The sequence below is a fragment of the Trichomycterus rosablanca genome, chromosome 7, assembly GCF_030014385.1.
Source record: "Trichomycterus rosablanca isolate fTriRos1 chromosome 7, fTriRos1.hap1, whole genome shotgun sequence".
Lineage (NCBI taxonomy): Eukaryota > Metazoa > Chordata > Actinopteri > Siluriformes > Trichomycteridae > Trichomycterus > Trichomycterus rosablanca.
In genome coordinates, this window is record NC_085994.1 from 14,204,535 (window position 1) to 14,225,808 (window position 21,274).

Sequence of the window (21,274 nt, forward strand, 5' to 3'; positions counted from 1 at the left end):
AAAATGTGCTGCAAGTTGCAGTAATCCTTGGAAGCCACAGATAGATCAGAGGAATACACCATGAAACTGTAAAATGTGATTCCCAAAGATATGGCAATGTGAATAACAATGGGTAGCACTGTCAAACCTGAAAAATTAAGTAAATGAATGAATGAAAAACTAACTGTTTACAATGTAGGCATTTTTAAAAAATGTATTTAAAAATTAGATTTATTTATTAGGACTTTAACGTCATGTCTTACACACTTTGGTTACAGTCATGACACGGTAAGTTACTGGTTACACAAGATTGATCAGTTCACGAGTTTAATGTCAAACAGTCCTTTACAAATTAGTATCTCCAATTCATCTCACTTGCATGTCATTGGACTGTGGGAGGAAACCAGAGCTCCCGGAGGAAACCCACACAGACACTGGGAGAACATGCAAACTCCACACAGAAAGGACCTGGACCACCCCACCTGGGGATCAAACCCAGGACCTTGTTGCTGTGAGGCGACAGTGCTACCCACTGATTATATTCAACATCATTCCCTGAAAAAATAATTAGAATCAGGTTTACTCATTTTAGCAGATATAAATGCTCATTTAAACATCTGTGATCCAACACAAAATTGCACCTCCAAGCATTTCCACTGTGTTTTTAAAGGCTAGTTGTGTGTGGGGCTCAATGGTCCACACTGCCTTTTAAAACACCAATGCCCAACCAGAATATGTGCACGTCCAGCCAATCATTTTATTACAACCAGCAACTCTTCACACATATCGACGTAGTTTTCCTTATAAAACAGTAGCCACCTAAATGCTAAACATTAGATGCAAAGTTACAGCCTTTAAATCAATCAGCGTTCATCAATCACCCAGTGTTGCTTACATTGATTAAATAAACATTCCACTACATACTAGTATTGCAACACTGTATGCATGTTAACTGATTACCTGTTCTGGTGTAAACCTTGCATGATTTAAGACAGAACCTAGACAAATATTAAGTGATATGTGGATGCACAATGTAAACACTACACTGTACCTCAAACTCAAAACTACTTGCAAAAAATTAACTGTACCTTTTCTACAAAGTTAAAGATTCATGTAGCTACAAGTATAGATTAACAATTTAACATATTGTTTAAAATGTTGACATACACTGAACATTTAAACCACCTCGTTTCTACACACTGTCCATTTTATCAGCTCCACTTACCATATGGAAGCATCTGTAGATAGACTACAGTCAGTAGAAACTGTAGAACTTTAATTTCTCTACATATATTTTTAGCCTGCTTTCACCCTGTTCCTCAATGGTCAGGACCACCACAGAGCAGGTATTATTTAGGTGGTGGATCATTCTAATCACTGCAGTGACAATGACAAGGTGGTGGTGTGTTAGTGTGTGTTGTGCTGGAACTCCTACCTAGTTGGTCCACCCTGTAGACAAAGTCAGAGACGATCGCTCATCTGTTGCTGCTGTTTCTAGACCTTCATCAGTGGTCACAGGATGCTGCTTACGGGGTGCTGTTGGCTAGAAATATTTTTGGTTGGTGGACTATTCTCAATCCAGCAGTGACAGTGAGGTTTTTAAAAACATCCAGCAGCACTGCTGTGTCTTATTCACTCATACCAGCACAACACACACTACCACACACCAGTGTCACAGCAGTGCTGAGAATGATCCACCACCTAAATAATACCTGCTCTGTAGTGGTCCTGTGGGGGTTCTGACCATTGAAGAACAGGGTGAAAGGGGGCTAACAAAGCATGCAGAGAAACAGATGGACTACAGTCAGTAATTGTAGAACTACAAAGTGCTTCTATATGGTAAGTGGAGCTGATAAAACGGATAGTGAATGTAGAAACAAGGAGGTGGTTTTAATGTTATGGCTGATCAGTGTATATACACACTGTTACATGTTTGAATTTACTTCTACATCTAACTTATTTAATGCATCAATACATATACAGAAGCATATTTAGTCACTTGCTGATAAAACACAGTAATGCTTAATTTAAAAAGCCCAGTTAAATTGTCCATTTCACTTAATGTGGTCACCCTAGAGGTTTTTTTTTTTAACAAACAGTATTTTAGTATCTAAGGAAAATTACAAAGTTATTTATAAGACACTAGGAGCAAATTACATACATAATTAATTACAAATTAATTATCATCTCCAAATTGAATAGGAATTACGGTAAATCAACCCAGGCATAATCACATCACAATATGTAACACAATACATAAATAAAATACAATACAAAAAAGTCCTCACAGGTCCTACAATTTCAACTTGAATTGCTGGCTTCAAAAGTCCAAAACGATAACCAAACATCCTACAGGATTCCAGACAGGTCCCACAAATCTTCACTGCTATTGTTTGAAATTTTTCCGGTGAGTTTATTGGCACACTGCACAAAAACTGTGTAAGGCTAAGCAGTCAGGTTCAAGGGTAATTTAAGGTTAGATCACAGATAAGACCAGATGCTCTGAATAGAAACAATAAGCTCTCCCCAGCCAAAAATGGAATGGCACCCAGGACGACTATTCCAGCCTGACCTCACATACCAAACACAATACAGTTCTACACGATACAAGAATAGGAAAAAACCTCTCTGACCCTGACCTTACAACCCACTGCTGTTCTCACGTTATCTTCACACATTCACTTCGGTGGCCTCTTTCCATTCACGTAATGCAGCACACAATTATTAACCATTGACTAAGCTCTGTAAATATAGTACCAATATAGTGTTCTAATACAGAGGCCAAAAGCCAGGAGAACTAAAAAGCTACACTATATTGCCAAAAGTATGTGGACATACACCTCAATGATTGGGAAATTTGCCCATGGTTTTGACATGGGATATCTAACAAGCTTATGGTCTTGTGTTTACATACATATTGTGTATCCTTTTAAACTGAGACTGACCCCTGGCAGTAACACAATGTTCAGCTGGCATTAGCTACAGGTAGAGATGTACCGATCAGGGTTTTTGGCACCGATTTCGATCTCCGATCTCCTTTCAGGGCGATCGACCGATAGCCGATTTCGATCGGGGGGGGGGGCAACATGCCCACACACATACACGCAGGTTTAATGTTATCCAGTTCAGTCTGAAAAAAAACTTAAAAAGAGCCTCACAGTGAAGATAAACCGGAGACAAACGCAGCAGCGCGTGTGTGTGTGTTTGTGCCTTTAAGAGAGACGCTTTGTTCACAGTGTCGCTAAGTGATTCATGAGTCGATTCGTTTTCAGTCGAAGCGTAAGTTTTTCTTCTCAGTTATCTCTCCGTGTTTACTTTTATTAATTAAATGTCATGGTTTTAAATAAACACCAGATACTTCAGAACAGTTTGTGTGACTCTTTTACATTAAAAAGCTTCATTAAACTGCTATTACCACAGATCTGTAACCGAGTCAGACTCGTTCCGTCTAAAAGTTTTCTGATAATCCTAAAAGTTCAGCAGATGATCCTGAACTAACGAATTTGGTAATGAATAAACTTTTGCCTCTGATTGGCTCTGTAACGTTTTCAGTTCTACATCACAAGTAAGAACCGCTTACGATTTACCAAAGTGAACCAGGAGTTTATATAACGTGCTGATAGAATCGACTCAGATGTGACCGGGCTGAATTATCTTTTTAAAGTAAATATTTCAATCAGCAAAATTACATCGTATGTATGATGCACAACATTAATGATGTTATTTTAGGTCATGAAGAGCTTTCACTGTGGTTTCTGTACGATTGTTGATTAATTTTGATGTGATGGTTGGTGCTTCGTAGCTCAAAGTCTGGATCAATCCACTGAGCTGTTAACTTAACGTGATCTTTATATATCACACAATCGAATCGGCTACATTTGGGAAATATCGACCGATTGTCGATAGCATATTTTGATAAAAAAATCGGCCGATACCGATTCATAGCCGATCGATCGTCCCATCTCTAGCTACAGGGTTACAGTATTCCGCCCTGGTAGGCATTTCACATAGCATGCCCAACAACCTACTTCACACCACTATTCCTTCATTCATTCATTCACAAAAAAAAGATAAATTTAAAATCTGAGCAGGCAGGCATGCTGGTTTGTTTGGCTACATTCAAAAATGCCTACTATATGTGATGGAAATGTTTTTTCTACCATCTCTACCACAGTAAAGCTAGATAATTCAGTATATTCTGTAATTCATTAAACTGCTGGATGTCAATTCAATTTGGCGCTTGGATGGTGCAGCAGTCTATTACGCTAAGCCGCCACGACTGAGATTAGAACACAGTCCTAACCCCGCTAGTGGCCAGTCAAGTGTCTACACAGAAATGATTGGCTGTGTCTGGGGAAAACTGGCATCCTGTCTAGGGTATTCCTGGCCTGCGCTCAATGTTTTCCGATGGAACCAAACACGCATTCTTTTTTTAATAGCTTGTTTAGTTATCCACTGTAATAAACTGTTTCAATATAGAAAGTGATGCCAACAACACAAAAAGCTGTGGCAGATTTACGTTTACCACTGGGTCACATCAGTTTTTAATAGAAAATTTGAAGATACTAGTGAGTGCAGTTTTGCAAAGTGGATTTTTTGCCAATTGCTGTACACAAGACTTGAGCAGCTCAACGGTCTGTGAACGCTGTTGTATGATTTTTCTTTTCATGATGTGCCATACATTTCTTATAGCAGACAAATCTGGACCGCAGGCAGGCCAGTCAAGTAAGCCATGCAGAAGAGACCTGGTATTGTCTGTCGAGTTTCTGGAAAAATGCGTTATCCTGATGGCAGGATATGTCTCTCCAAAATAGACCTTTGCATCAATGGTACCTTCAGATATATGCAGATCACCCAAGCCCTGGGCACCGATGCACTCCTGTGCCACCACAGATGTTGGTTTTTGCACTTTGCGTTGATAACAGCCTGGTTGGTCTTTTTTTGTCTTCAGCACACAGATCCAACATCCACTTTCTTCAAAAAATAAGCTGATATGTGGACTTGTCTGACCACAAAACACATTTCCACTGTCTTACGATCTGTCTCAGAGGACTTCAGACCAAAAGAGCTGGCCAGCGTTTTTTAATATATGGCTTCCTTTTTGTATAATACAGTTTCAGACTGCATTTCGTGATGCAGCGGTTGACTGTGTTGAGTGATAAGGATTTTCCAAAGTACTCCCTAATCCATGTGGCTATGTCCATCAGAGTAGCATGACAGTTTCACAACACTACTGCCTGATGGCTTGTCATGCACATTCAGCAGTGGAATGCACAAGTATTATGGGTCCATTGTTAATGGCTTACAAAAATCTCGCATGTAGCTTCAAGACTTCAGGTTACTGTTGTCACCAAGCTAATAAAAAGTATGAGAACCAATAGTAATGAATTTCACAAGGCTTTAAATTTGACTAGCATGTTAATCTAACTTCCACCTTAAATGAGTGGGAAACGGCTTTAAAAAAACTAGCAGTCTCAAGTGACCAGTAGCTGCCTAATCAGTCAACACAATAAGAAATGAAAACAAGAGTGCAGTAAAATTCGTTAATTTTTTACAGTAGCAGAGCACGCAAAACATTCCAGAATGAGCTTCAACCGGAATTACATGGCGATTCAATAGATGGAGGGAAAAACACACCAAGTAATAAAGTCTGACTGAGAGGCGAGATATTTTTCTATTGAGGATAAAAAACAAATGGTGGAAACTGAAAATGAGAAACTTGAGTTGTGGGCAGTGGTTGCTCAGTGGTTAACATTGATTTAACATTGCTGCATCAAGCACCACCACTTCCAAGGTGCCAATGTTGGGATTCCTTAAATGCTTGCATGGTAAATCAGTTTGGATTAATGTGTTTGCTTCATACCATAAAAGTTGTTGTAGCCTAGCAGTTTAGGTACTGGACTAGTAATCAGAAGATGGCTGGTTCAAGCCCCACCACTGCCAGGTTGCTGCTGTTGGGCCCTAGAGACCCTTAACCTTCAATTGCTTAGATTTTATACTGTCACAATACTGTAGGTCGCTTTGGATAAAAGCATCTGCTAAATGCTGAAAATGTAATACCATACTTTTTTTTTTTACACTTACATTTACAACATCTTTACTGTAGTATTTAACTATACTACCTTGTGTGGAAGTAAACAATTTGGGACGTATCCCTATTTCATTAAGAGTAAGAATGTGAACTGTTTGCGCTGGCTTAAATGCCATCTACCTTATTAAATTGTATATACACCGATCAGCCATAACATTAAAACCACCTCTTTGTTTCTACACTCACTGTCCATTTTATCAGCTCCACTTACCATATAGAAGCACTTTGTAGTTCTACAATTACTGACTGTAGTCCATTTGTTTCTCTACATATCTTTTTAACCTGCTTTCATGCTGTTCTTCAACTGTCAGGACCCCCACAGGACCACTACAGAGCAGGTATTATTTGGGTGGTGGATCATTCTCAGCACTGCAGTGACACTGACGTGGTGGTGTGTTAGTGTGTGTTTAAAAACATAATCAGCACTCATACCAGCACAACACACACTCAATGCTGGACAAAGAATAGTCCACCAACCAAAAATATCCAGCCAACAGCACCCCATAGGCAGCGTCCTGTGACCACTGATGAAGGTCTCGAAGATGACCAACTCAAACAGCAGTGATAGATAAGCGATCATCTTTGACTTTACATCTACAAGGTGGACCAACCAGGTAGGAGTGTCTAATAGAGTGGATAGTGAGTGGACACGGTATTTAAAAACTCCAGCAGCGCTGCTGTGTCTAATCCACTCACACCAGCACAACACACACTAACACACCACCACCATGTCAGTGTCACTGCAGTGCCGAGTGCTGATCCACCACCTAAATAATACCTGCTCTGTGGTGGTCCTGTGGGGGTCCTGGCCATCGAAGAACAGGGTGAAAGCAGGCTAAAAAGGTATGTAGAGAAATAGATGGACTACAGTCAGTAATTGTAGAACTACAAAGTGCTCCTTTGTGGTAAGTGGAGCTGATAAAATGAACAGTGAGTGTAGAAACAAGGAGGTGGTTTTAATGTTGTGGCAGATCGGTGTATCTACATTACAGTAGTTCTACATCATAATAAATGGTAAGAATAAGACTAAAACTGCATCATTAAACGTGCACTACAATTCTAAATAGTAATCTGCTATTTACATGAAATAATAAACTGTAAGGCACACAATTAGAATTCACCAAGGTCAGAAGCAAAGATTTTTTTCATTTACAGCATTTTGCATTCATTCAAAGCAACTTACATCTAGGTCTGGCGCAGGGGCGGCTCGTTCATTAGGGCGATCGGGCGGTGCACCACCAAAGGGCGAAAGGGAAGAAATTTTTCTATCACATTCAACCAGTGTTAAACTAGCTGTGACTGTTCTGGAGTCCGGTCTTGCCTCGGAATATCGTAGTCCAATCAGCGTCGAGCTGTGTTCCGTACAGTACCGCCCCTTTTGGGGCGATCAGGCTCTGATTCAGAATCGCCCCGGATCGCTCTCATAGACTCTCATGTTAAAGCTCTTTTTTTCGTATTGCAGGAGCTGTAATGCATTTTGAACGACTTCCGGGGGGGGGGGGCACGCACTTGCACGTGCCTGCGTCACACGTAATCGTTCCTTATTTGGAAACTAAACGTGGTGTTCCGCATTTTTATCAATGGGAGAGAAATGCTGCAGATTAGACTGAGACGGGGCGATATGTATGAAACAGAAGGAAACTGCTGCTACCGTGGGAATTAAAAGGGGTTCAGTTATTACTGTAAGTAGTGTTCACTTTTAGTCCTAGTAACGCCGTGTGTAGGGCGAAAGTAAAGTAACACAAGCAGGTCCGGCACTTCTCTCACTGCCCCCTAAGCAACGCAGTCCAGAACCGGGGCTGCATGTCAGTGTGAAGATGGATTATATAAAAATATTGTTTACACTATTGAGAAAAATTGTTACATGATGTTCTTTATGTTGTTTTGCCTAAAATATGGTTCTGATTTATTATTATAAAGAATGAAAATAATAAATGTTAAACAGCATAAATAAAACGGTGTATGACCCGTTATATTGTTTATAGGTGCAACCCTAACCGCCTACCTCCCCGCTCAGGTAAACACACGCCATCCCACCCCCAACCTTGTGCCCTCTGCCAACCCACCAGCTCAGGCAACCCTAGTTGGATCTGCTGCACCTAAAATAAAATGCTGATGAAGACTGAATTAAATTGTTAGTGTGAAGCTTTACTTAATTTTATGATTAATGGTAAAGCTGGTCTCTCTCCATGTTCAAAGTCATTTGTGAGGGCAAACTAACAGATGACTTAAGATGTTCATTATTTAAGCTTTAATTTACCCATTGAACGGGTCACCTTGGCCATCATCGCAACAATTGCCCCCCCTGTGAGATTTGGCAGGAGCCGCCACTGGTCTGGGGGTATATTGCAAATATCGATATTTGAATCGAAAATGACCATATTCGTTATATCGAGTATGCCTCGGATAAGCAGGTTCCCATTCGAGTACGTTTGAAACAGCACAAAAGAACTGTGCTGCACGCTCGCTCTCTCTCGCGCGCGCGCACACACACACACACACACACACACACACACACACACACACACACACACACACACACACAGACACACACAGACACACCCACAGAACCACACCATGTTCATCACGCGCACACGGGTCCTACCTCACTCGTGCATGGCGTCTCTCACTGCCAGTCTTTTCCTTTACTCGTGGCTCAACATTTTCACCGTGCTGCCGCCATGTTTCCCTGAAGAACCGACCGCAATGTTTACACATAAATAACTCATAACAGAGGTCAGTCAGCAGTGGAGGCTTTTAAACGAAGGAGTTGAAAAAAATGACCGCGCATGGCTCGGTTGTGTGAAAACGGGTGGGTTTCCTCATGCATGGTGTGCAACATGGTAAAGTTTTGTGCAAATTATGCGGTAAAAAAAACATAGCAACTAAAGGTAGCAACATAACGAATTGATTGCATCATCCCAAACGTCATTCACTGCATTTTGCTGAGTCAGTGAAATACCGTGAGGAGGAACAGACGGGTACAAGGTCTCCGCCTGTCCCTCCATCTTTTCTTATATTACACACTGGTTTTGTTATCTTTATTTATGTACAAATTGTTTATGTTGAAAGCAACCGACCTTACTTAAGTTACAAGCTGTATGCTGGGTGTGCAATTGTTTATTTACATTTTCTGCATTTAGCAGACGCTCTTATCCAGAGCGATTTACAGAAGTGCTTCCATAGTAAACATTACCTTACTCTAGTTTAAGTAAACAACAGTCCAAGAACACAAATCTGCTAAAACCCTGATAGAACCAAGTAGTTTTTTTTTTAAAGAAATGATCAGAGTGTTAGTAAGTACTAGTCAGCTTAAGTGCTTAGTGAAAAGGTGGGTTTTTAATTGTTTTTTGAAGACAGCGAGAGACTCAGATGTTCGGACAGAGAGAGGAAGCTCCACTTGGGTGCCAGCAGAGCCGTAGATAGAGAGAGTTGCGACACTCCTTGATCTCGCCGCCACGCGGTCACGTGGTTCATGTAACCCTCAATAGTTCCAAACAAACCCGGCGCGGTCATGTTCTCAAATGGGACAGGCAGCAGTAAATTAAATATTAAACGGCAAATAATAAACATTTGTACAATTTCTGGGTATTTTCAACTGCGTTTACATTTACTGCATCTGCTTTAATGTCAATTTGGTATATAAAGTGGAAGATTGATGTTTATAATGACTTGTTAATAGGTCGTTCTTGTTAACACAGTACATTATATTAGCATACATTACATAATGCGATATCATTAAGTAGTAGAGACAATATACAGTATAGACATTAAAGTTTTTTATGTTTTGTTTTTTGCATAAACTAATCTCCCTTCACTTTCCTGAGGATTCATAATAATAATCATTTTGGCTAAACACTAAGTCATGTGCTGGATTCATAAGGTTTACCTGCACTGAATGAACAGATTCATAAACACACCACCGTACCTTTAACATTATAGTGCAGGTACATGAAAAAGCATTCATTCATCTCTTATTTCATGAGTGATTAATAATTGATTCCTACATGTAATACATTAATGAATTCATTATGAATATGCACTAGTTCATTTTGTCTAATGTAAGTGGTGGACAAGGTACACAAACCATGCAGTTGAGTTAAAGTAGAGATATCCAAGGTAACATATTACTCCAGTAAAAGTAGTAGTAAAAGTAAAAATACTCTTTACCTCCACTAAAGCACTAAACTAAATTTACCTTCAAATGTACTTAAGTATGAAAGTAAAAGTATAATGATTTATTGTGGTTCTAATGTTTTATGATCATTTCTGTAACAAGACTCTTGATTAATCAACTCATTTTAGGTGAAAAGACTCGTGTGTCATTAATTAAGCTTAACTGACTAAGCTAAATTGGGTTATACCTATTAATTAAGATAAACATGTAACATTGAGTGCTGAGCAAATGCTAAACAATAACAGTATTAAGTATATTAATGACATTAAATTCATAATTTTTTTAAAACAAAGCAACATACAGCTAAAAATACTGTATAATTCAATTCAATTTATTTATAAAGCACATTTAAAAGCCGAAACTAACCGAAGTGCTGTACAGCAGGATACAACAATAAAAGAAAATACATGAATTGACATCCAGCACAGTGTGTATATATGTACAGTGTATCACAAAAGTGAGTACACCCCTCACATTTCTGCAAATATTTCATTATATCTTTTCATGGGACAACACTATAGAAATAAAACTTGGATATAACTTAGAGTAGTCAGTGTACAGCTTGTATAGCAGTGTAGATTTACTGTCTTCTGAAAATAACAACACACAGCCATTAATGTCTAAATGGCTGGCAACATAAGTGAGTACACCCCACAGTGAACATGTCCAAATTGTGCCCAAAGTGTCAATATTTTGTGTGACCACCATTATTATCCAGCACTGCCTTAACCCTCCTGGGCATGGAATTAACCAGAGCTGCACAGGTTGCTACTGGAATTCTCTTCCACTCCTCCATGATGACATCACGGAGCTGGTGGATGTTAGACACCTTGAACTCCTCCACCTTCCACTTGAGGATGCGCCACAGGTGCTCAATTGGGTTTAGTCCATCACCTTTACCTTCAGCTTCCTCAGCAAGGCAGTTGTCATCTTGGAGGTTGTGTTTGGGGTCGTTATCCTGTTGGAAAACTGCCATGAGGCCCAGTTTTCGAAGGGAGGGGATCATGCTCTGTTTCAGAATGTCACAGTACATGTTGGAATTCATGTTTCCCTCAATGAACCGCAGCTCCCCAGTGCCAGCAACACTCATGCAGCCCAAGACCATGATGCTACCACCACCATGCTTGACTGTAGGCAAGATACAGTTGTCTTGGTACTTCTCACCAGGGCGCCGCCACACATGCTGGACACCATCTGAGCCAAACAAGTTTATCTTGGTGTCGTCAGACCACAGGGCATTCCAGTAATCCATGTTCTTGGACTGCTTGTCTTCAGCAAACTGTTTGCGGGCTTTCTTGTGAGTCAGCTTCCTTCTGGGATGACGACCATGCAGACCGAGTTGATGCAGTGTGCGACGTATGGTCTGAGCACTGACAGGCTGACCTCCCACGTCTTCAACCTCTGCAGCAATGCTGGCAGCACTCATGTGTCTATTTTTTAAAGCCAACCTCTGGATATGACGCCGAACACGTGGACTCAACTTCTTTGGTCGACCCTGGCGAAGCCTGTTCCGAGTGGAACCTGTCCTGGAAAACCGCTGTATGACCTTGGCCACCATGCTGTAGCTCAGTTTCAGGGTGTTAGCAATCTTCTTATAGCCCAGGCCATCTTTGTGGAGAGCAACAATTCTATTTCTCACATCCTCAGAGAGTTTTTTGCCATGAGGTGCCATGTTGAATATCCAGTGGCCAGTATGAGAGAATTGTACCCAAAACACCAAATTTAACAGCCCTGCTCCCCATTTACACCTGGGACCTTGACACATGACACCAGGGAGGGACAACGACACATTTGGGCACAATTTGGACATGTTCACTGTGGGGTGTACTCACTTATGTTGCCAGCTATTTAGACATTAATGGCTGTGTGTTGAGTTATTTTCAGAAGACAGTAAATCTACACTGCTATACAAGCTGTACACTGACTACTCTAAGTTATATCCAAGTTTCATGTCTATAGTGTTGTCCCATGAAAAGATATAATGAAATATTTGCAGAAATGTGAGGGGTGTACTCACTTTTGTGATACACTGTATATATATACACATTGTTAGATTAATAAATATAGAATATACAAAAAAATAAATAAAACAGTGGGAGTAAAAGAAACACCTGATATATATAACTTATTGATATAACTTAGATATACAGTTTGATAAGTACATTTAAAATACAGCATGCTCTTTTTGGTGTAACAAATAAATACTGATACTTTACCATTGTTAAGGTTTTCATCATATTATATATCGCCACTTCTGAAGCATATCGACAACTGGGTTTTGCCTGTGTAAGTCCTACTTACAACTAACTGAATACAATGCAAGCAATTAAGGGTTAAGGGCCTTGCTCAGGGGGCCAACAGGGACAATTACGCACCTGTTGGACTTAAAACAGTGACCTTTTAATAACTATTCCAGTAGCGTAACTAGAGATGGGACGATCGATCGGCTATGAATCGGTATCGGCCGATTTTTAATCAAAATATGCTATCGGCGATATTTCCTAAAAGTAGCCGATCCGATCGTGTGATATATAAAGATTATGTTAAGTTAACAGCTCAGTGGATTGATCCAGACTTTGAGCTACGACACGCCAACCATCACATCACCATTCATCAACAATCGTACAGAAACCACAGTGAAAGCTCTTCATGACCTAAAATAACATCATTAACGTTGTGCATCATACATACGATGTAATTTTGCTGATTGTAATATTTACTTTAAAAAGATAATTCAACCCGGTCACATCTGAGTCGATTCTATCAGCACGTTATATAAACTCCTGGTTCACTTTGGTAAATCGTAAGCGGTTCTTACTTGTGATTTAGATGAGAACAGAAAACGTTACAGAGCCAATCAGAGGCAAAAGTTTATTCATTACCAAATTCGTTAGTTCAGGATCATCTGCTGAACTTTTAGCTCCTTAGACGGAACGAGTCTGACTCGGTTACAGATCTGTGGTAATAGCAGGTTAATTAAGCTTTTTAATGAAGCTTTTTAATGTAAGAGAGTCACACAAAATGTTCTGTAGTAGTTGGTGTTTATTTAAAACCACGACATTTAATTAATAACAGTAAACACGGAGAGATAACTGAGAAGAGAAACTTACGCTTCGCGAAAAATGACTCGTGAATCAATGAATCACTTATAGCGATACAGTGAACAAAGCGTCTCTTCTAAGGGCACACACACACACACACAAACACACACACGCGCGCGCGCGCGCTGCTCCGGTTTATCTTCACTGTGAGGCTCTTTTTAAGTTTATTTATTTTATTTACTGAATAACTACTAACCTACACCCCCCCCCCCCGATCGCAATCGGCTATCGGCAGATGTCCCTGAAAGGAGATCGGAATCGGTGCCAAAAACCCTGATCGTCCCATCTCTAAGCGTAACCATTAACACAGCCAAGTTAGACAATCTGAAAATGTATTATAATACATAAAATATGTTTAGACATTTTAATTATATAAAATTCATGTCATTTGATGTAAATAAAATTGCTGATTAATACCTAAATGTCAGCCATAAGGAAACCTTAAGATGTGTAAAGTAGTGCTAATAAACTTTTGTGCATGAGAACCAAACGTCAATCATTGTCACAGGTCTTTAAAGTTGAATAGAACGTTATCTAACTTCCACCTCACTAAATGACTGGGAAACAGCTTTAAGAAACTATTAGTCTCAAGTGACCAGTAGCTGCCTAATCAATCAACACAATGAGGGAATGAAAAGGAGAGTGCAGTAAAACTCATTCAACTTTGAGCTGCAACTGAAATAATATGGTGATTCAATGGATGGAGGGGGTAAAAAACCCATGTAATAAAGTCTGAATCTAAGAGGCAAGCTATTTCTTTTATTGAGGACGACAAACAAATAGTGGAAATTGAGGGAAAAAAGTGAGAAACTTGATTTGCGGGCAGTGGTAGCTCTGTGGTTAGAGTTATGGACCAGTAATCTAAAGGCTGCTGTGTCAAGCACCACCACATTTTGGGAATACTCAAGTGCTTGCAAATATATTCAGTTAAAATCAGATTGGATAAAAGTATTTGCTTTATGCCATTAAAACCACATATATACTGTAGTATATAGGTACACTACCTTGCATGGAAGTAAACAATTTGGGACGTCGCCCTAATTCATTAGTTGTAAGCATTGGCACTGTTTGTGATGGCTTTAATGCACTATTGAAGTTTTCAACAGTGCGCTCAGTCATCTTTTTTTTGCCTTAGCATAACGCAAGAATGGCCTGTGTATTATTTTCCACTGCACTTTACCCTACAAAACAACCCTTTACTGGATCCAACTACAGAATTATCTGTGGCATAGCTAATGTGCTTTTGTCAGTTTTCAATAGGATAATGTACCAGTGAAAAGTCTTTGCTAAAGGCAGCATAGCAGTTGTGGCCTTTAATATTCAATGGCTTGTTTAGGTGTTTTGTCACAGCATGCCTTTGGTGACCTATTGATGTTTTATATTTCTATACGTTTCTATATGTTTTATATATTTATACTTTCTGTTTTTTTGGGGTGTGTAACACTAAACTACTTCCGAACTATTTCACGTAAATTAAGTCTATTGCAGTTGGGTTTTAAATATGCCAATTTGTGGCAAATTTGTGATGTTCTCTTTTGACTAATCAATGGTCTGCACCACTTCTCCACGCATAGGGGCCCTCTTTGAGACCATTGGTCCCTGGCCAAAAAGAGTAACCATATTTAGCACAGGAACTTTAGTTTTGCCCCACTTTTAAACTCAGAAATGTACTGTACCTAACTGTACAAGGGCACTCATGAAAGTAGGAGTTCATTAAAGGTGAAGTCGTCATTGCATTCTCCACCAGAAGCTGACAGCGAACCATGCCATTGTTACTTGCAAGTTTGGGCATTCCACAGTGGTACGCTAGCGTGTTAGACAGCTGAACCATACTTCAGTAGCCCTACTTAAGAAGTGTGTATTGTGTCTTTTTAGTGGCGACTCTGTTTGACCAAACAAGCATGTGCATAGTTTCTTACTGTGTCCATTCATCCCACTTTGGTACACTTGGTCACTGGTCAAGAAGGGTAACCAAGGCTTGCACAGGTACTTGGGTACAGTACAGGTGACACATCATTAGAAACAGCCATAAATAAGGGATCATGGATTTGAAACCATACTGTACCGTAGGGTACTGGTACTGTCCAGTGAAAAAAGGCATATGGGTCACTTGGAAATAACAACTAACTGTGGGATCACGTATTTAAAATGCTCATTACCTTGGGTACCCAAAGTAGAAGAGACATAAGTGTGTAAAGGTGTTTGATGCCCTGTGATAGAATGCTACTAGTCCAGATGTATTCATGTCCACATGTTTTTGTTATGCCACAAACTTGGAGCAAACACATCCTGATAGTGTTACAACTCAGTATTAAAGTAAAGAACAGAAACTGCAATACTGTTTACATTGATGTATAAAATATCTACTACAATGGTCGTGTTAATTCAATAGACAAAAACAATTCAAATGTCACTTTACATCAGTTAAAACCAATGCAATCTTGCTAAGGTTTAATGTAGTAAGCCACATTTGTGCCTGTGACAATTTTTCAGTTTCACGTTGGAAATAGAGGGCATCTTCAAAGCACTGCTAGACAAAAGGAGACACGGGCTGCGTCCTAAACGCCAACTAACAGACTACATAGTGTGCACACTACAGCGCTTTGCAAACTTAACTTGACTACACAGGTGATACTGGTGAATCTGATTCAAACCCCTAATGATATGCTAATTAAGATTTAAAATAATGACAAAACATGCTAATGTACCACTTAGAGACACTATTGTAAAAGACGGTAGTAATTGAGGACGAAGCCCCATAAGCGACGGCGAAGCGCGCGGACTGTTCGCTAAACGCGTGTTTTATTACTACACAGAACCTATATGAGCAATTGTATAGCGACTATATAGGCACACTATCTAGTATGCAATGTGCGATTTGGAACACAAGTTTAAGTTACAACAGCAGGTCTGTTAAATTCCCTTGAATGTCTGTTTAATGTTTTGGCGCTCAGTGACGGTAGAAGGTTTGTCACGTAGCTACACTGCCAACAAACGCTGCTAATCCCAATTAATGGCTTATTAGGTCTAATTATGCCACACATTGAGGCATTAAGACAAGGGTTTATTCTACCGTTGTGTAGTTAATGTAATGCACATGTTCAGGTTAGGTTTTAATTCTAAATAAAACAGCTAATAAAAAGTATAAACATTTTCTTTGACTCTTGTCGTATCGTCATAAAGCATGTGATGCTGAGAAAACAATCCGACACGCTAGCAAGCAAGGTCTCCAGAAAAGCACATTAAATACAATTTACGTTTTCCACAAAGCCCTCGAGTCATTCAAAAATGAACCTACCGCCTTCTCTCAGCTCACAGACTGCTGTAGCGATTCATGAGCGCTCCTACTGCTGCTGTTGGCAACACACACACTGACTGGATGTGTTCGTAGGAATTCTTATGGCCTCAACTTCTTCTACGCACGGCGCATGCGCAGTAGTCGCGCCACGCCGCACGAGCGTCCGATTACAAGTTTTTTGAGTAAAGTTCAGGTTCAGGCTTTGTCAGACAGCTTCAAGGACAAACGACGCTTAGTTCATGAAGCATTTCTCAATTCCAGTCTGAGATCACTGCACATTTTACTCATCAGAGTCTTGCTAAGCATCAGTTGATTCAAGCATGTTGTTAGAGGGATAACAATGTATTACACACGAGATCAGGAAGACCACATTTACATTTACATTTTCAGCATTTAGCAGACGCTTTTATCCAAAGCGACTTACAGTACTGTGACAGTATACAATCTAAGCAATCGAGGGTTAAGGGCCTTGCTCAAGGGCCCAACAGTGGCAACCTGGCAGTGGTGGGGCTTGAACCGGCAACCTTCTGATTACTGGTCCAGTACCTTAACCACTAGGCTACAACTGCCCACAGAATTGAGAAATGCATGAACGGTTTGAAGTTCCTTGACACTGACATTCAATGACATTTCCTGGCATCTGTATTTGTCCTTTCACTGACTTTTCACTCCAGTTAAAACCACCTCCATGTTTCTACATTCACTGTCCATTTTATCAGCTCCACTTACCATATAGAAGCACTTTGTAGTTCTACAATTACTGACTGTAGTCCATTTGTTTCTCTACATACTTTTTTAGCCTGCGTTCACCCTGTTCTTCAATGGTCAGGACCCCCACAGGACCACCACAAAGTAGGTATAATTTAGGTGGTGGATCATTCTCAGCACTGCAGTGACAATGACATGGTGGTGTGTTAATGTGTGTTGTGCTGGTATGAGTGGATCAGACAGCAGTGCTGCTGGAGTTTTAAACTTAATGTCTACTCTATTAGACACTCCTACCTAGTTGGTCCACCTTGTAGATGTAAAGTCAGAGACGGTCGCTCATCTATTGCTGCTGTTTGAGTTGGTCATCTTCGAGACCTTCATCAGTGGTCACAGGACGCTGCCCACGGGACTATTCTCAGTCCAGCAGTGACAGTGAGATGTTTAAAAACTCCAGCAGCGCTGCTGTGTCTTATCCACTCATACCAGCACAACACACACTAACACACCACCACCATGTCAGTGTCACTGCAGTGCTGAGAATGATCCACCACCTAAATAATACCTGCTCTGTAGTGGTCTTGTGGAGGTCCTGACCATTGAAGAACAGCATGAAAGGGGGCTAACAAAGCATGCAGAGAAACAGATGGACTACAGTCAGTAATTATAGAACTACAAAGTGCTGATAAAGTGGAGCTGATAAAATGAACAGTGTGTGTAGAAACAAGGAGGTGGTTTTAACTCTAGCTTGACTGAAAATCTGAGATTCTGAGGACAAACCCCTCCTTCTACACAACCATTAGAGCGCTATCAGTCCTCTTTTGTCATGCAAATGCTTGCAGATAACACACTATTCAACCCACCCCCAACGTTTATCCCAGCAAACCTGTGAGTTACCTTTTCCTAAGTAATTCCACTATAGGCAGGAAAGTCTCAATATGGCTAGATTACATGTGCCACAAAGGTGGTGGGAAACTAAGCCTTGTTATGGTCTGACCAAACTCTGAACTTTGAATTTGTGAACTTGAACTTGTGATGTACAGGAGAAAAATGTACACAGGACAAAACGTAAAGGGTTCTGAACATGTTTATTTAGCACAGGATGCGTTAGAGTTGATTTTTTTGAAAACCCTGTTAATTTTTCCCATTGGAAATCGCGCTTAGACCCAGGTCTACAAATATGGGCATAACGAGGACTACAGAATGACACACGACTTCAGTGCTCTATTGATCTAAGAAAGCAATAAACTAAAAAAGCAAATAACTTATGAGTTTAATGCAAATAACTAATAAAGTATAAAATTTCCTGTCACACTTGTTAGAGATCTCGGACTAACTACAGAATTTCTTTATTAATTTCTATATGAAATTGAGAAACCAAGGACACTAATTAGTGCATTTTTTCTAAGTAGAATTTTTCTCTGTTCTTGCTTGATACCAAGTTTTAGCAGCTTAACAGTCACACACAGCACACACCCTATATTTCTGCACTCTATTGTCTCTAAAGTCCCAATATGCGCCCCTGCATCAATGGTAAACCAGACCAGTTGGCATTATCACCTTTTTGCACTCATGCATTTTATTCACAGATTTAAATATTACAAATCTTTAATGAGTTTAGTCCAAACATTTATTTTTTTAACAATATTAGGCCTGCTGCATATGTATTACACAGAAGTGCCATACCTGTTTACACATGTTTGTATGCCACCTAATATAAGCTCAAAACAGCTCTGATTTGCGAATACATCAGCATTACAAGACATCTGATATATCAGTCTGTTATCTGTTAGCAGGACATTACCAGCAGGAACTTCTACCTCTGTATGTTGTGAAATCAATTGCCGTATGGTGCATTCCAGTACCATGTATTAAACAGAAAAGCAATGCACACATTGTTTGAGCCATAAAGGTGTGCGTATAAATAAATATCTACGCTGCACATGATGTCCCTGGTATCCCCTTGGCCATATACAGTGGGGTCAAAAAGTATTTAGTCAGCCACTGATTGTGCAAGTTCTCCTACTTAGAAAGATGAGAGAGGTCTGTAATTTTCATCATAGGTACACTTCAACTATGAGAGACAAAATGAGAAAAAAAAAATCCAGGAAATCACATTGTAGGAATTTTTAAAGAATTTATTTGTAAATTATGGTGGAAAATAAGTATTTGGTCACCCACAAACAAGCAAGATCTCTGGCTCTCACAGACCTGTAACTCAGGCCTGTCTGTAAAATTAGGGCAGAGGGGGATGATGTGTGTGAGGTGTAACTCAGGCCTGTCTGTAAAATTAGGGCAGAGAAAAAAAGCATAACTGTAGTCATTCTAGTGTTGTTATGGCTGATTGGTGTATACCAGACATTTTCAGTAACTGAAGTTTTGTCTTTCACATAAACACAGATATTTGTCCCAGTATTTGTTGTGTAGACAGGCTGTGGGTCATTACCATGATAATGGGTACTAAGTGGCTCACAACAGGGGAGCGGGGGATCGAGAGGCTAGAGTCCCTTGCGCAAAAAAGCGTAACTGTAGTCATTCTAGTGTTGTTATGGCTGATTGGTGTATACCAGACATTTTCAGTAACTGAAGTTTTGTCTTTCACATAAACACAGATATTTGTCCCAGTATTTGTTGTAGAGTTGCTTTAATTTGGCCATGTTTAAGTGCTTTAAGTGTTTAAGTTATGAGGGATTCTGGTCAATGTATGTGAGAAGTTTTACAATGTTCTCTGTGTGTCCACATGGGTTTTCTTTCATTTACATTTACATTATTTAGTGGATGATCTTATCCAGTGCAATTTACAGAAGTGCCTCCTTGTTAAGACAGAACTGTCTTTGTTTCGGCGGCTTTCCAACAGCCCCGGAAATACATTTATTTTGGATTCTTATTTTTATACTTCTTATTCTTCCTTGGCCTTTGTCCCGTTCAGTTGCGGGGTCGGCTCTCGGCGGATCATGATCCGCATTGATTTGGCACAATTTTTACGCCGGATGCCCTTCCTGACACAACCCTCCCTATTTTATCTGGGCTTGGGACCGGCACTACAATGCACTGCACTGGTTTGTGCATTTTAGTGGCTAGGTGCATATAGGACAATTCAGTGTCTCCAGTTAGCCTAGCTGCATGTTTTTGGACTGTGGGAAGAAAACCGGAGCACCCGGAGGAAACCCACGCAGACACGGGGAGAACATGCAAACTCCACACAGAAAGGACCCGGACCGCCCCACCTAGGGATCGAACCCAGAAGCTTCTTACTGTGAGGCGACAGTGCTACCCACTTAGCCATGCACCGTGCCGCTCGGATTCTTATTTTTATACTCTCTGTCATTATAGAAATAATTAATATCAGACTTTCTTTCGTAAGTTCTGTTGTGTTCTTTAATGACTCCCCGCCCCCGTCTCAAAAAAGTGTTTGGCCCTCCTGACCCTATATTTAAATGATATAGTTTTAAATAAACTATCATCCACAAAATTGAATCAGTTCATCTGGACACAAGTTTGTTGTAAAGATACGTTTCAGACTGAAGAAGTCACTTTGATGAGTGACGAAACGTATCTCTACAACAAACTTGTGTCCAGATGAACTGATTCAACTTTGTGGATTTGTGTTCCTGGATTATTGAGCATGAATCAAGAGAAATAAACTATCATGTAAGTTAGATGTTACAGTGTAATTCCAAGATCAATATCTAATATCAGCTTGTCTATTCATGCTTGTAGAGGAGTCTGTTGGTATAACAAAGAGTGAAAGGGAAGGAGCATCACAGACAGAGAGTGATTCTACTGAGGAAAATAATGGAGGTGCAGTCAGCAATTAAGGTTGTCCCAGTGAGGAAATGAACATAAGTGAAGGGAATACAGGAGATTATTTGACAGAGGATCCATGACTATGAACAGAGAATCTCTTTCATGCGCAAAGTCAT

At 40.1% G+C, this 21,274-nt stretch overlaps 1 protein-coding gene across 2 annotated transcripts in view; it reads right to left on the reverse strand.

Annotated features, from left to right (window-relative positions):
* Positions 1-16,779, reverse strand: part of slc16a1b (solute carrier family 16 member 1b) — a 41,044-nt gene extending 24,265 nt beyond the window's left edge. Inside the window, exon 1 of one of the 2 annotated variants that reach the window (XM_062999038.1) lies at positions 16,647-16,779. The gene's annotated coding sequence lies outside the window, so the exon portion shown is untranslated. Of the gene's footprint in view, positions 1-8,675; positions 8,734-16,646 lie in introns of those variants that run through there. The other variant, XM_062999039.1, reaches the window with a different exon arrangement.
* Positions 16,780-21,274: the final 4,495 nt, after the last annotated feature.